The sequence below is a fragment of the Schistocerca gregaria genome, chromosome 3, assembly GCF_023897955.1.
Source record: "Schistocerca gregaria isolate iqSchGreg1 chromosome 3, iqSchGreg1.2, whole genome shotgun sequence".
Classification (NCBI taxonomy): Eukaryota; Metazoa; Arthropoda; class Insecta; order Orthoptera; family Acrididae; genus Schistocerca; species Schistocerca gregaria.
The window spans coordinates 918,231,612-918,249,366 of record NC_064922.1 but is presented as its reverse complement, the minus strand read 5'-3'; positions in this window follow the sequence as shown (position 1 = coordinate 918,249,366).

Here is a 17,755-nt window from a genome sequence, read left to right as displayed (position 1 = left end):
TCTACTTCGACTTCACTACAAGATAAACCACTACTGACAGACACCAACACTCCACCACCAATTCTGCCTAATCTATCTTTCCTGAACACCGTCTGAGACTTCGTAAAAATTTCTGCAGAACTTATTTCAGGCTTTAGCCAGCTTTCTGTACCTATAACGATATCAGCTTCTGTGCTTTCTATTAGCGCTTGAAGCTCAGGGACTTTTCCAGCGCAACTACAACAATTTACAACTATAATTCCGACTGTTCCTTGATCCAAGCACGTCCTGTAATTGCCAAGCACCCTTTGACATTGCAGCCCATCCCGCACTTTCCCGAGGCCTTCTAACCTAAAAAACCGCCCAGTCCACGCCACACAGCCTCCGCTACCCGTGTAGCCGCCAGCTGAGTGTAGTGAACTCCTGACCTATTCAGCGGAACCCGAAACCCCACCACCCTATGGCGCAAGTCAAGGAATCTGCAGCCAATACGGTCGCAAAACCGTCTGAGCCTCTGATTCAGACCCTCCACCCGGCTCTGCACCAAAGGTCCGCAGTCGGTTCTGTCAACGATGCTGCAGATGGTGAGCTCTGCCTTCATCTCGTAAGCAAGACCGGCAGCCTTCACCAAATCAGATAGCCGCTGGAATCCAGAGAGAATTTCCTCAGATCCAAAGCGACACACGTCATTAGTGCCGACATGTGCCACCACCTGCAGCTGGCTGCACCCTGTGCTCTTCATGGCATCCGGAAGGACCCTTTCGACATCAGGAATGACTCCTCCCGGAATGCACACGGAGTGCACACTGGATTTCTTCCCCTCCTTAGCCGCCATATCCCTAAGGGGCCCCATTACGCGCCTAACATTGGAGCTCCCAACTACCAGTAAGCCCAACCTCTGCGATTGCCCGGACCTTGAAGGCTGAGAATGATCCTCTGAAACAGGGCAGGCAGCTGCATCTGGCTCAGCCAGAGACAGTGCCTGAAACCGGTTTGTCAGACGCACCGGGGAGGCTTTCTGGTCAGCTTCCGGGGACGGCTTTCGCTGCCTGCCACGCCTTGGAACGACCTCCCAATCAACCACAGGCGAGGGCTCAGCCCCACTGCGGGCAGCAACCGGGGCAACCACAGCGGCAGACCGATCTGGGGACAGACGGGATGAGGTTGACATCCCTGTGATACCCGAGTCCAGCTCCCCACAGTGGTGCCCATTGGCAACAGCCTCAAGCTGCGCGACCGAAGTCAGCGCCGATTGCAGCTGTGAGCGAAGGGATGCCAAGTCAGCCCTCATCCGAACACAGCAATCGCAGTCCCTGTCCATTCTAATCGATGTTTAACAACAGTTACTGAAACACGAGTCGGTGCCTAGATAACGCAAGCGGAACACGCAAAGAATGTATCAACTAACCTGTACAAATGCCTAACGACTGCGCTACAATCTGCTGAATTTACGATTACAGTAACTAAAACTCGAAATTGCACCCCCTATACGAAACTCACACGCAATTTGAATAAGAATCTACGAAGTAAACACTAAAGCGCGATGCTACAACTGTCAAATACTATAATACGCCCGAAATATATGAATTAAACAATGCAAGTACCCAAAAACACGCAAAGAAATTAATTAAACTATCTAACAAATAAGTAAGCTAGGGTTATACGACTTGCTGCTTCAGCTGCTTATCCAACGGCGGCAGGGAGCATATCTGCTTACCATATCTGCCACACTCTCTCCCCTATAACGCGATAATACAAAACGAGCTGCCCTTTTTTGCACCCTTTCGATGTCCTCCGTCAATCCCACCTGGTAAGGATCCCACACCGCGCAGCAATATTCTAACAGAGGACGAACGAGTGTAGTGTAAGCTGTCTCTTTAGTGGACTTGTTGCATCTGCTAAGTGTCCTGCCAATGAAACGCAACCTTTGGCTCGCCTTCCCGACAATATTATCTATGTGGTCCTTCCAACTGAAGTTGTTCGTAATTTTAACACCCAGGTACTTAGTTGAATTGACAGCCTTGAGAATTGTACTATTTATCGAGTAATCGAATTCCAACGGATTTCTTTTGGAACTCATGTGGATCATCTCACACTTTTTGTTATTTAGCGTCAACTGCCACCTGACAAACCATACAGCAATCTTTTCTAAATCGCTTTGCAGCTGATACTGGTCTTCGGATGACCTTACTAGACGGTAAATTACAGCATCATCTGCGAACAGTCTAAGAGAACTGCTCAGATTGTCACCCAGGTCATTTATATAGATCAGGAACAGTAGAGGTCCCAGGACGCTTCCCTGGGGAACACCTGATATCACTTCAGTTTTACTCGATGATTTGCCGTCTATTACTACGAACTGCGACCTTCCTGACAGGAAATCACGAATCCAGTCGCACAACTGAGACGATACCCCATAGCTCCGCAGCTTGATTAGAAGTCGTTTGTGAGGAACGGTGTCAAAAGCTTTCCGGAAATCTAGAAATACGGAATCAACTTGAGATCCCCTGTCGATAGCGGCCATTACTTCGTGCGAATAAAGAGCTAGCTGCGTTGCACAAGAGCGATGTTTTCTGAAGCCATGCTGATTACGTGTCAATAGATCGTTCCCTTCGAGGTGGTTCATAATGTTTGAATACAGTATATGCTCCAAAACCCTACTGCAAACCGACGTCAATGATATAGGTCTGTAGTTAAATGGATTACTCCTACTACCCTTCTTGAACACTGGTGCGACCTGCGCAATTTTCCAATCTGTAGGTACAGATCTATCGGTGAGCGAGCGGTTGTATATGAGTGCTAAGTAGGGAGCTATAGCATCAGCGTAATCTGAAAGGAACCTAATCGGTATACAATCTGGACCTGAAGACTTGCCCGTATTAAGCGATTTGAGTTGCTTCGCAACCCCTAAGGTATCTACTTCTAAGAAACTCATGCTAGCAGATGTTCGTGTTTCAAATTCTGAAATATTCCATTCGTCTTCCTTGGTGAAGGACACCACTGGAGGCGGGCTGAACGATGTTAGGGCGTGAGTGGAAGATGGCCTAACGGTGTGCGGGACCGTCGCCCAGCTTCATGAAGACGGTTGCGAATGGTCCTCGCCGATAGCCCTGGAGCAACAGTGTCCCTAATTTGCTGGGAAGTGGCGGTGCGGTCCCCTACGGCACTGCGTAGGATCCTACGGTCTTGGCGTGCATCCGTGCGTCGCTGCGGTCCGGTCCCAGGTCGTCGGGCACGTGCACCTTCCGCCGACCACTGGCGACAACATCCATGTACTGTGGAGACCTCACGCCCCACGTGTTGAGCAATTCGGCGGTACGTCCACCCGGCCTCCCGCATGCCCACTATACGCCCTCACTCAAAGTTCGTAAATTGCACATACGGTTAACGTCCACGCTGTCGCGGCATGCTACCAGTGTTAAAGACTGCTATGGAGCTCCGTATGCCACGGCAAACTGGCTGACATTGACGGCGGCGGTGCACAAATGCTGCGCAGCTAGCGCCATTCGACGGCCAACGCCGCGGTTCCTGGTGTGTCCGCTGTGCCGTGCGTGTGATCATTGCTTGTACAGCCCTCTCGCAGTGTCCGGAGCAAGTATGGTGGGTCTGACACACCGGTGTCAATGTGTTCTTTTTTCCATTCCAGGAGTGTAAAAGTGGCTTCGCGCAATGAAACGTGGACACACAGAAAAGTTGATAATTATGTTTCCCTAAACGGATGGGTAATTCACATTCGATACTACTGCACATGTAGCTTATTTTATATGGACATTGGACAGGGAGAGTGGTGTTGGCAATTCATTCAAACCCACAAAAATTACCACAGCAGAGTCGGAAATGCAAACTATAAAGGAACTATAGATGTTCACTTACTACCAAGGAAGTGACTAGGGAAGAAAAACAGGGCGAGCACATGCATATCAGTGATCAAAGGAAAATGTGTTAAATTCTACAAAACCCAAATGGGGTGAAACTCGTTATGCACGTCAGTATTCCAAACTTGCTGCCAGATTAATAGTGTGTGCCGGACCGAGACTCGAACTTGAGACCTTGCCTTTCGCGGGCAAGTGCTCTACCATCTGAGCTACCCACGCAGGACTTTCGACCCGTCCTCACAGCTTCAATTCTGCCTGTACCTCGTCTCCTACCTTCCAAACTTCATAGAAGCTCTTCAGCGAACCTTGCACAACTAGCGCTCCTGGAAGAAAGGACATTGCGAAGACATCGCTGCCTGGGGGATGTTTCCAGAATGAGATTTTCACTCTGCAGCGGAGTGTGCGCTGATATGAAACTTGCTGGCAGATTAAAACTGTGAGCCGGACCGAGACTCGAACTCGGGACCTATGCCTTTCGCGGGCAAGTGCTCTACCATCTGAGCTAGCTAAGCACGACTCACGACTTCCTGTTGGCCTTCTTGAAACTTAGCTAATTTTCTATGCCACTTTGTCTTTCAAGTGATCTATTACACGACTCTCCTGTCTCACTTGAGTCTCTTTCTGTTGAATTGATTCCATAGTAGCTCGGATTTAAGAAACTAGTAAATATAATCTGGAAAACGGTTCATCAAATATTTTGTTTTGATTACCAAGCTCTTTAGACTGATGATCAAACCTTTTACTCATTTCCTGAAATTGATTGTTACTTTCTTTTTTTTCTGATTCTTAGGTTCCTTGCCGACATCTTCAAACTTCTGTAAAATCAGTGCGAGTAGTTTGCAGATATGTCAAATCACCCCTCGTGTCTATTTTGTCAGTTCGAAATGGCAATGGCAATGTCATAACAGCAATTTCTACCTTTCGCTCTATGTATGTGTTGAAATATTCCAGCTCAAATTAGTGGACTGCCAAACTGGCATCAGCAAAAGGTGCATTATCATGGTGGAACGCCCACATTACCTGCAACATCAATTTCCATTAATCCTGCCTGTCTAGGTGACTCGAGTCATCCTGGCTTGCGAAATCGGATGCACAGTCCCACACGCTTCCCTTAAATACTTCATCTGCTATCCATTACTACTAAACATTTTGGTTTACAGCGAGCAATGGTGGATATTCCTTCTACTTATCGAGTACAATTCCTGTTACTCAAGTCCATTAGCACTAACGAAACATGTAGTAAAAAACTGTTCAATACTACTACTAAATACTGAATGAAAGATTAATAAACACTCCCAACATTTTCATCAAAGGTAGAAGTTCCAGTAAGGAATTAAAATCTGTGTAAAGGACAGGGTTTGAACCCAGGTCTCTCGCTTACTAGTCATCTCTGTTAACCACTACACCACTGCGGCACTGTGGCTATAACAGCTGCACATACTGCTTGAGTCCAACGCCCTCCCTAACACAAACTTCAGTTTACGACTTCAGCCCATTTTCCCCTCCTATCCTCAATATTATCGAGGCTCTCTGATATTGGAATAGCAGCCCAGCTTTGTACGTAATGGGGAAATCCTGCCTGTTCCTCAAATGTAGATGATCTATTGCTCTGACGGAATTACATTTTCGTGGAGACATACGTTTCTCAATTTCATAAGGATAGAAACTGGAGTAAAGAATTAAAATTTGTACTAAGGCTGCGGCTTGATCCCAGTTCCTGTTCGAGATACTTGGATGTGCTAACCACTGCACCACTATGGCATTGTGGCCATTACACCTGCACAAACTACCCTCGTACAGTGCCCTCCAAAACACGAACTTCAATTCACGCCTTTAGACTATTTTCCCCTCGTTAAATTGCCAGTATTTCCAAGGCTCTCCAATATTGGAATGACCCCAGCTTTGTACGTAATAGGGAAATCCTGTCTGCACCTCAGGAACAGGTGACCTGATGAAATAACATTTATCAACTTTATCTTTAATAAGAATACAATCTGCAGTGATGAATTAAAATTTGGAGTAGGGCAGCAGTGGTAGCTACAATGCAATATACTGACACAACGCACGTCAAAGAAAGAGGCTGGGAAGGAGGGGTGGATGCAGGAGATCTGTGATAGACGAAAGGCCTTGTTTTGTTGAGTACGTCTGCTTACTAACCAGGAGAATTGAGTTTCCCTATCGAAGATAAAGTTGAGACTCTTATGCCTCCAGAAAAATTTAATTCCATCTGATCAATAAATCATCTAAACCTCCCAGAAATTCTTGTTAGTGCATGCTGGATGAAACGGGGGGTATTTAAAAAGTTTTTGCATTGCTCTTGCAGATAGCAAGCCGAGATTGCACAGGTTAGAGCACTGTAGAAATGAATTTCGATGATTAGTGTATCTTCGGACCAGGCTATCTGTATATCGATAATCTTCCTTGAGACGAGAGGATAACCAAAGAAATTAAATCACACTTTATTAGGTTTGGCCACTGATGTCATTAGCATCATACTTATGTGCTTTGGAAACTTCCATTATCTCAAGAACTCAAGAACATGCGATGCTGCACTGAGGAAATCTTGACAAGAATCTCAGTAACTGATTTCATTTTCTTTCCTAGGACTCATTAAGTCAAGTTCACAGATTGGTCTGTGGGGAGGGTTATAGTAATGATGTACCTGGTTCATTAGAAAAAGGCACTAGTCAATAATCACGATAGTGGGCATTTATTGCCTTAAGCACAAATTATGGACAATGATTTTTACAATAAAAGATCACTAAAAATGGCTTCAGTCAATGAAACATGTACAACACAGAAAACTTTATAATTATATGTTTTTTCTAAATGCATGGGTAGTTCACATTCAATAATATGGGGATACTATTACAGATGTAGTTTGTTTTATATCCGCAGTGGACAGGGAGAGTGGTTCGGACCAGTGGGAACGGAAACAGTTCATTCAAACTCACGTAAATTATCACACCTGTTTGCAAAAATAGGACCTACTAAGGACCTACAGATGTTCAGTTACTACCAAGGAAATGACTAGATTGAAAACAGGTCAGTTGCACACACATCACTCATCAGATAAATATGAAACGTAGTACTGCTCGTTTCGTGGTCACTAAAGAAGACTTGGCAGATTCTGTCTGTAACTACAATGTGGAATACTGATCGAAAATCCCTTAGCATGAGTAAAACCAACTCTAGAGAGACGGCCGCGAAACTATTAAATGGCATTACTTAAGGCGAAGATACACTGATTTTAACATATCAGGATGACCTTCGATCAGGTACTGTGTGTCACGTTATGTAGTCACCAACAAGGCATCGAAACTAGGAGACTAGCATACGCATTAATATCATACGAATTTTTATAGAAAAGGTTTTAATAGTTTGCCGAAGAAATATATAATTGAATTTAAAATAAGCTAAAACATGAAACACGAAATTCAGTAATCTTGAAGTGCAGGTGGAAACATTCCCTTGCAGACAAAGTCTACAAAATAAAGAAACTTTCTACTTGAAGAAATTGATTACTATAACGGAAAATATAACAATGAAAGTAACTACAGAATTATCACACTAAATTGAAAACCGACTGAAAGGACTACATGATGAAATAACGATTCGAAACCTATCTCAAAAATAAAATACTTGTAACTGCTTTATTTGTTTTGTCTTGTATAAGAATTATCACACTAAATTGAAAACCTACTGAAAGGACTACATGATGAAATAACGATTCGAAACCTATCTCAAAAATAAAATACTTGTAACTGCTTTATTTGTTTTGTCTTGTATAAGAACCTCATATTCTCTCTTACCTTATGTGTAATGAGAACTTTCTTTCAACCGAACGATGGAACTGGCATGCTTACGTAAACGCTGTCTTGTGAAAGAGTCGTAACTGTATTCCAATTAACTTTTACTAAAAATAATTTAAAAGCCTAAGACTGTGCAGGAAAGAAGCTATCATGTGAAACTCTGTGTTATGCAGTGCAGTGATCAGTTCTCCAAAGCGTGAGGTCATATGACGTATCTCGCAATTCTAATATAAGAAACTAACAGAATAAAAATCCTGCATAAAATCACGAACTGTGTTTGAGGCAATCAATGGCCCGAAAATTTAGGTACCGAAGCTGATGAAATACCGAACACGCACCAAACATGTAATACAGCACTGTAAAAAGAAGAAATAATAATAATAGTAAGTAAAATTCACAGTACTGTAAAAGTAAGAATGACAAAAGAAATGAGATGTGAACTAAACTTTGACTAAACCGTCCCTGATGATAATTTGTAATGTAATGCTTGACTTTCAATATGTTATTGCGTCCTATCAGTCATCTTAAACTGGCCCTAATAAACTTTGTGGCTTACTTAGTGGTAACGGTACTCTTCGAAATGGTGAATGTTAGAATTCAGAGCAGCAACAAACCAGCTAAACTAAAACTTGCCCCAATACAATGCAACTATGCTAAGAATATCATACTTTAAGCTTTAAGTAACTGTCTTCTGCTAAGTGCAATGTAAAACGTTAGTAAGCAGAAGGTGAATGAAAGTGAACTTGCTGGATGATATAGAAGGGAATAAAATTTAAAAAAACTGTATTATGAAATTGACTTTTCACCATTACAGCTATCTTCAAAAAATTCACTTCTTACAAAAAGGCTGCCGGAGTGGCTGAACGGTTCTAGGCGCTACAGTCTGGAACCGCGCGACCGCGACGTCCGCAGGTTCGAATCCTGCCTCGGTTTCATGCTACAGGCACTAAAATGGTTGTTTTTGGCAAAAAGTTACTGGTACTCAAAGGGTTTCACCCAAATCTTCGCCTTTTCTTTTAACAGAATTTCATGACATTCTTCTGTTTAATTATATGCTGGACGTGGTAGAGGTCATGATCGTCTATCAAACTTGAAAATAAGTTTTCGCTGCCTCCAGTACATAAATTAAGAGTACCGCGAATTCTTACCACAACATCTGCATAGTATTTCAGATTCTAGAATGCTTCGTATTACAAATTAAATGTACATTACTACGATCATTAAAAACGCTGCAAAATGTATCTTCGATCCAATTTTGCTATAAATAGCTAACTCAAATTACACAACTAAACACTATGTAATATTGCACAGATGGCTAACCAGGTGGGGGCTTGGGAGACGGACCGTCCTGCCATTGGAGGACTAAGTTTACCAAGTTGGAGTAATTGGTTTGACTGACCATTTCCTGTAGAACGCTTGCGCGCCATCCAGAAGTGTGATCGGGACTATGTGGGGAAATTGGGTTCTTTGCCTCTTAAACTACTCTCTGCACTTACACACACACATACACACACACACACACACACACACACACACACACACACACACACACACACACACAAAATCATTATGATTTTCTGTAGAACGCTTGAGGAGCTTTCAGAACTTGATTATTTTCTTTTTTTTTCAAACTTGCAAATAATTTTTTCACAAGTTTAAAATTTTTCCGGGTACTATTGTTTTCTTCGCGAAATTCTTCAGAACCGTTCAAATTTCATAGAGAGACTATAGAACTGTGCCATATCTATCAAAATCTCGGAAAGAAGTATAATTCTCGAAAGTCGGGTGGAAACTCACCAGACCCTGTGAGGAGTATTCGTCGCGAGGCAGGTATTCCAAAAACTCTCCACACGACTATACAGAAACACGAGACAGTCGCGTAACCCGTTTATTCTTTCTCTGGGTAACTACGACCACAACCATAGATGGAAACATAATAGACCAAAAACACTATTAGCACGAAACTAAACATCTATGGTCCATAGCACGCTAACATGACAGTACTGGCGAGCCCCTGCAACTCAGCTACTACTGGCAACCCCAGATGCTTAACCCGCCGAAATACCGGCATTCGCAGGGAAACCGTACTGCACACAGCACGCAAACCAGCCACACACACCCCCCACACTGTGAGCTGATCTATGACCGATCGCCCACTAATATATGATGACAATGTAATGTTTCAGGGACGCAGCAGCAGCAGATCCTGGAACGAGCGCCAGCAACGACAACGGTAACGATGCACGATACCTCGCACTAACATAACCACACCTTGCATGCGCTGTCGCAGCTAGTAATCCGCTACTGCCCTTACTACCCGTCCTACTATCGCAGAGGTTTTTTTCCCTTGGCGCTTGCCTTGGCACTTTTTTCCCTCTGCCCTTAAAAACCGCTACCCTTCAATCGCTTTCGACCACTTCTATCTCCTGACGGACCATGTAAATGAGTAATCTTACCCAGACGCATGGATAACATCACAGCCTGCATCCTGTGACTCCTGATTCTAAAAACTAACATGTTATACGGAGGTGACAGTAGAACTTTTGGTTTGGTCACCACGTTGGTGCGGGCGTGGAGGGGCCCCATCCTAAATATGCGAGGCAGGCCGTCTGACTTCCGCTGGCAGCAGACGAGTCGAGTCGGTGCGGACGTAAAGCGAGCAGTTCAGGTTATGCTAATGCCGTGCGCGACACACGGCCGTCAGTCAGAGCGGACGCCCACCTCACGTCTCTGGGAAGTCATTAGCCGCGCGTCACAACACGTCAGCTCGCTGCTCCCTGCCACTCAACACGCCGCCTCCTCTCTGTCGGTCTCATTTAACAGCCCAGTGCATCACCCGCGCGAGTCTGCACACACAAGCACTGATCAGTTTAACCTGTTTTATGTACGGTGTTCTTCTCTGTATCTTACAAAATAGTGAGAGGAATATTTCAAAAAATGGTTCAAATGGCTCTGAGCACTATGGGACTCAACTATTGTGGTCATTAGTCCCCTAGAACTTAGAACTACTTAAACCTAACTAACCTAAGGACATCACACACATCCATGCCCGAGGCAGGATTCGAACCTGCAACCGTAGCAATCGCACGGTTCCGGACTGCGCGCCTAGAGAGGAATATTTATTTGGACAGATGTACGGAAGACACGATGCTGTTTCAGCAAAGTTACGAATATAGTCCATTTAATTACTCTCCAAAGAATTACAGCAACGACTTATATTTTTTCAAATAGGTTATTATTTTTCTGCTTCGAGCAACCTGTGAAGGAAACCAAGAGAAGTTTCGAATGGGAATTCAAGTTCAGGGAGATGAAATAAAAGCTTAGATGGCAGAGGATTTAGAGCCCCTTTACACGGCGGGGCAGGAAAGCACTTTCCGGCGGCGCTTCAGCTGGCGAAGCCATCGCGTCACAATGCTTCCGTCGCGTACTGTGGAGGACTGCCTTCACCGCTGGCGAAGTGCAACTATGCCACCGCTGACGGAACATTGTTTCCAATAGCAGCCTTCACTTATTATTTTGTCAGCTACAGCTAAAAACACCTTATCTGATAGACTGCCATGTATGTGTGTGTCTGAACTGTTTACTATTAACTCGCAGGTAGAATGGAAACCTTCCGGGTAGCCCATAGTGCCGAACAATTGATTGCGATTGCGTGACCTCAAACTACGTTTCAACCAAAGTGAAGGCCACGACTTCACATATCTACGAAATAATTTCTTGAGGGCCTTGTCTTCAGCTGCCGCATCCTGCTTCTTTGACAGTCATTTAGTGCTTTATTTCTGTGAGACGCAAGATTTACTTTTTTACTTCATTTCATTTTTTAAATGAAGGATAAAAATAGGCAACAGCTGCACAAATGTTATTGCACTGACATGGTTTCGATACCACATAAGGGCTTCTTCATAAGAGTAACTTACAGTTGCGTACAAAAAAAAATTTTTTGATCAGCATACAGAAACAGCAACCATACTAAAGGCCTTAAGTAGCACTAGACGTATTGAAAACAGAACAGGTATTACTTACATAGATTCACATTTTACGGAGAGATAATACAAACTTGTGGCCTAAGGGCTTAGGTCAAATAAGTTAAAGTTATCTTGTAAAGCCAACATTAAAACCTCGAATATAGCAAACCTCTGGGACTGAAAGGTTTGTCAACTGTTTTCGCAGCTACGTCGGAACAGCGCAGTGCGAGCCACTTTGGTATGCAAATGGCGTAGAGCGGCACAAACAAGATAACAGTTACGTTAAAAATGAAAACAGTGGCGAAAGGCCTAGGTGAATAACAGAAGCACAAAGATAGGCAATAAATGCAAATATACTCGAAAATGTTGTAAAGCAGTAGCTGTACGCGCCACCTGTCCGTTACAGATAGCACTGAAGGGCTTAAAATGAAACCACTTTTAGGGACCATTTCCAACAGAATTCGCCATCTGCTGGAAAAAAAGGTATGGCTACAAAGTTACCTTTTTCGCTAAAAATATTTTGCGAAAAACTCTAATTCACAGTTTGAAATCTTCGTTTAGCTCTTTCCGTCATTCAGGAGTTTGCAAAATCACCTCTGACACTTGTTAAATTTATTAGAGAGGCCAGACCTGTATACAGAGCATTTATTAGGAAGAAAGGATACTAATCTGCGTAGTTCATCCTTAGAGGATTATTTTCTATTTACAAGGCAAAAGCCGAATCTGTCGATCAAACTTACTATTCTCCATAAATAACCGAAAGGTTGAGGGCTTGATATTCGAAAATAACTAGAAATGTTTAAGCATTTGTAATCATGGTCTCAGTCTCACTGAAAAGCTACAACTAAGTGCTCTCACTACATAAACTCGTAAAATGGTTCAATGACGTCACTGTTTCTTTAAGCAATTTTGTTTTCGATGTTTTGATTACATTTGATCCGCACCTACGTGCAGTAGTAGAATATTTTCGCATGACAGTTTCAAGGGAGGCCCATACATGAATAAAACCTCAATTATGTCATCAATTTCCTAAAAGTCCACTGTCGATAAACAAACGATTAATCAGAATCCTCATGGTCTGAAAGTAAGTTCGTATGGCACGCCCTGCTGGGAGTCCCTCGAGAGGGATGTTCAGTCGTTTGCTTGCTACTTCCTTCAGGTGGACGACTGTTGGGCGATGTGAGTGTCCTTAAGCTACAACAGCAATCCTACTGGCGAAAGGGGAGGTACAGTTTAACGGGCAGTCCGGACCACGTTTAGGGTATCTTCACGTCACTGATACACGAAGACTGGCGTGAAGGCTGACTAAAAATTTCCACTGTTTGATTCACATTCGATCCCGTGCCGGCTCGCTCTACGTTACTAGACCACCAATCCCAACCTCGTGAGAGTGATGGTAGTTACATAATCTATCACGAAGAACACATTACGCCTGCCAGTAAGTGCTACTCTGAAATGAAGAGACTGGTACGAAAGAAGAAATAGTTGCACACTTTACCAAACCAGTCAGAAATGCTCTCCTGCCCCACCGCACCAAAAACAGGTTTAGGTATATAATAGAAAGCACAAACGTCTTGCCGAGATTCTTGTTAAATGTATTTATTCGCGATCGCCATTTGGTCCTAATCTCCCATCTGAAGTGACAGCTCTGTAAGAAGTGCTCCAACGTATCGCGTTCCTCTTAAGAGAACACTGCCCTGGTGTCAACCATGTTTACATATCCCTTGCAGATAGTAATGCAAGAGTCCTACATCATCTGTATAAAAGGACGTAGTCCACCAGGTGCGACATTTGACAACTCAACTTCCAAAATGATGGAGGACTGTAAATCCCAGTAAACAGAAAATAACTTTCGCTTAGTCCTGGTCCTAGACAGGCACAGCTGGTCACCACAGCGCAGTGTATGTTGCGAAGTGGCTACTCTTCCACAAATAGATCAACAACAACGGAACAATCAATTTCGTACTTCAAGGACATCAACCACAACTCAGATCAGTACACGAATAGGAATACAAAGGTACTCGTTTCACGACTACTTACGTACACAACACAGACAAACTCAAGCGCTGATGGAACACCACAATGTTACGGTCGCTGTCGCTTAGAAATTTTTGCTGCTGATACCATCGTCAGAGCCATGAGACAGAGTCTCTGTGCGGCGCACTTGTCACAGCTTTCATTCGCCTTTGCAGCTAACGGCCTAATCGCGTACTGGGTTTATAGCGCCCGACCCAGGTGCTAGATAGTTGGTGAAAGAAATCGGCATCTACTCTGAAGTGTGTCATAGATGGAGGGCATATCACATTGTTGATAGCAGTCCGCTTTCTGTCAGATCTCCTAGTAAGTCCCCCTTGAGACGAGAAGACGATATGCCAGCGCTACGTTTTATGAACTTTTCTTTGCACTTACCTCGGTAACAATATAAACACAGCAAGTGCTGTGCGCAGATACTCACTACACTTACCTGCATGTTATAAATATACACTTGAGCAATGGAAAACCACTTCCACAAGGACTTAGCCAAGACATTAACAGAAAACTGTCGTGTTTTTCCCAACGCTCAGAGATGTTTGTTACAATAAAGTGACTTGCCCATGACTACCCCAAATAAGGTACCCACAAGACAAATAAAAAAATGTATTGAGCGTATGCAGTTTAGCTATAAGGGGGACATTAACCAGCGTGATTGTCAGTCTAATAACTTTCCTCGTTACGAATACATCAACAACTTCTTTTTTAAACAGCACCCCGTATTTTTTGTTCAGTAAACCACTTCCTCTTCTCAGGACCTGTCTCAAAAAGGAATTCCTGCGTACCTTTCACGTATAAATCAGATTAATGAAAACGTGACACAGAACTGACTTTGACTCTCCTAACTTGCATTAAGTGGAGGAGGAACCCAAGCTAACGTAACTCGTCCACTTGTTGGAGTTGACGGTAAACAAATGGAAACGCAAGAAAAATGCACACCCGTCATTCAGTCAACCATCTTCTGTTGAAGGTTTGTGTGAGTACATCGTACATTAATGTATTAGTACAAATTCATTGACGACGGTTGACTGAACGATCCGCGTGTATTCTCCTAAGGATGTAGAATCAAGATACATGTAATAACGAGACTCGAAATACACGGGTTTCCTCACAAAATATGTGTTAACAACAAAAGTCACGAACCGATATGCGCTATACGGACAAGGAGCCGGCCATGGCGGCCGAACGGTTCTAGGCGGTTCAGTTCACAACCGCGCTGCTGATACGGTCGCAGGTTCGAAACCTGCCTCGGGCATGGATGTGTGTGATGCCGTTAGGTTAGTTAGTTTTAAGTAGTTCTAAGTCTAACCGACTCATGACCTCATATGTTAATTCCCATAGTGCTCAGAGCCATTGTTTGGCAAGAATATAAGAAATACCACATTATGACATGTACGAAGAGAGAAAGAGAACGTCTTTCTAAAGATGTCGGTCTTTCACTGTAACTCAAGCAAATAAGTTGAGTATTTTCAGTCTCTTTCATAGTCTTGTAGTCTTTGTCTCTTCTTATTTGGACAGTTTGAGGACCTTTAAGATTTAGCCAAATTACCTCGCAACTATTTTAGGCTACTTCTATTCATTCACTGAAAATAAACTGCTCGCATCGTGACGAAACGTCGGTATAGTTGCATTCTTCAAGGCTAGTACCGCATATTGGAGGCCCGCTAGTGAATAAAAGAAATTTTCATTACCATGACTGATTATATTTATCTCTGCAAGCAAAATGCCGTCTTAGTTCCTCGGCTCGGATTCTGATGGGATCCGTAATACAGGGCGTTCCACGTGAGATGCGAACACCGCGTCAGACATTGCACGGGAACCACTGCCGCCGTACGCAGGTTCCCAGTACCGCATAACGCTTCGGCCTGTTGTTTACACTGTGTGGCAGGTGGCGTATCGGCTTCGGCTCATAATAAAGTAGAGCCAGGGCCGGCATTGGAAAGACATCCATGACAATCTTTGTGGCATTAGGACTTCAGATTGTCTGCGGTAATCCTGCAACTCCGTCTCTTGAATCTGCCTGAGGATTAATTATTTTTTATTACAAAACACCACTTAGATTAATTTGAAACAGGAAATCGAAGAATGCTCCGATTCCGATGAACTTGTATTCAGGAGAGTTTAAAAAATCAATTAAGCTAGTATGATGTTTGGATGGTTGCCCAGAGCGTAACGCACTTCATTTTTTTCAACCATTCTTTACTGAACATAAGGAGAATTACACACACGAAAGAATGCTGTTTTATCTACACACCTTATTTTTCCACGTGATCTCGATCCCGCTCTATGCTCTTCCTCCAGCATGAAACAAGGGCGTGTATACCCTGTCGGTACCAATCATTCTCTTGGAGGCGGAGCCAGTGCCTCACCGTGTGAATCAGCCCCTCATCGTTCTCAAAATGTCTTCCACGAATGGCATCGTTTAATAGCCCAGACAAGTGGAATTCCGAGGGGGCTAGGTCAGGACTGTAGGGTGGATGGGACAACACTGTCCAATACTGTTTTGCGATGTGTTCAGCAGTCCTCAGACTTGTATGGGACTGAGCGTTATCGTGTTACAGCAAAAAATTTCCTGGGTTGCTGTAGCGCCGAAGTCACCCGAAGCAAATGGTTCAAATGGCTCTGAGCACTATGGGCCTTAACACCTGTGGTCATCAGTCCCCTAGAACTTAGAACTACTAACTAACCTAAGGACATCATACACACCCACGCCCGAGGCAGGATTCGAACCTGCGACCGTAGCGGTTGCGTGGTTCCAGACTGTAGCGCCTAGAACCGCTCGGCCACACGGGACGGCCCCGCCCGAAGCAGATCTTAAGTTTTTTTAATGTGTTGACATATACTTCTGAATTATTGGTACCGCCTCTTGGCATCACATAAATGAGAATCACACCCTCACAGTCCCAGAAGACGGTGATAATGACCTCGCCGGTGGAAGCAGTTGCTCTGAATTTTTTTCTATCGTGAGGAGTGGGAATGGCACCATTCCATAAACTGTCGTTTTGTTTCCGGCTCAAAACGGGGAACCCAGGTTTCATCGCCTGTCACAATCTGGGACAAGAAGGCCTTTCCCTAAGTTTCAAAACATTGCAACTAATCAACACAAATGTCTTTTCTGTGCGATTTGTGATCCTCCGCTAGACGCCCATCTTGCACAGACTTTTGAATATCCAAGAGTGTGATAATTGCATCCACACTTTCTTTGCTGACTGATAGATGCAGCGCCAACTGCCGAATCGTAACGCGTCTGCCCTCGCGAATGACATCAGCTCGCTGCAACATGTCAGGTATGACAGCCGCGGATGGTCTCCCCGATCGCTGCCAACGGTGGAGCTCTGCCGAACCGCCTTCTGATGACCTCACCCTCCGTGCCCAGCTACTAATGTACTTCTATCGACAGCAGACGCTCCATAGACTTTGCACAACCGTTTGTCAATACTCCCCACAGCTTCGTTCTCTTCATTGAGAAATTCAATGACGGCACGTTACTTGTAACGTACATCACCTACAGACCCATTTTGAAACTGTCCTGGAGTTACCATATCTGTCGTAAGTGACGAAAACCTGGCGCACTTACTCAGAAGACTTCAAATAATCCATATGTAGCATTTCGCATTCGTAGCATTGTTTTTTGGCTGAGAAAACAGACGTGTGTAGTGGCGTTTCTAACAGTGCAACTAACGAGGGTAACGGAAATTCATCGAAGAATGCAACTACTGTGTGGAGAGCACAGCATGTCCGTTGCAGTTCTGACACTCAGTTCAACCTCTGGAGGAACCGCCATCGTATCTCGACCGTCTTCAAAAACGAGAGCTATAAAATAGTATCTCTAAAGCGGTATGGCATTCCAGATCGCGCACAATCGGCCAACGACATCGGCCCTTCATTGAATCACATCTAACACGCCTTGGCCCTTGCAACGGACATGCAGTGTGCTCTTCGTACATTTGTGCCATTCTTTGATGAATTTCCGTTTCCCACACTTCTTCCTCCGCAAGGAAACGCAATACATCCGTGTTCTCTTCTTTCGAAGCCTCCATTTCTCTATTTACAGCTTGATTGAGTGGAGTGGACGGCTGACGCGTACACATGT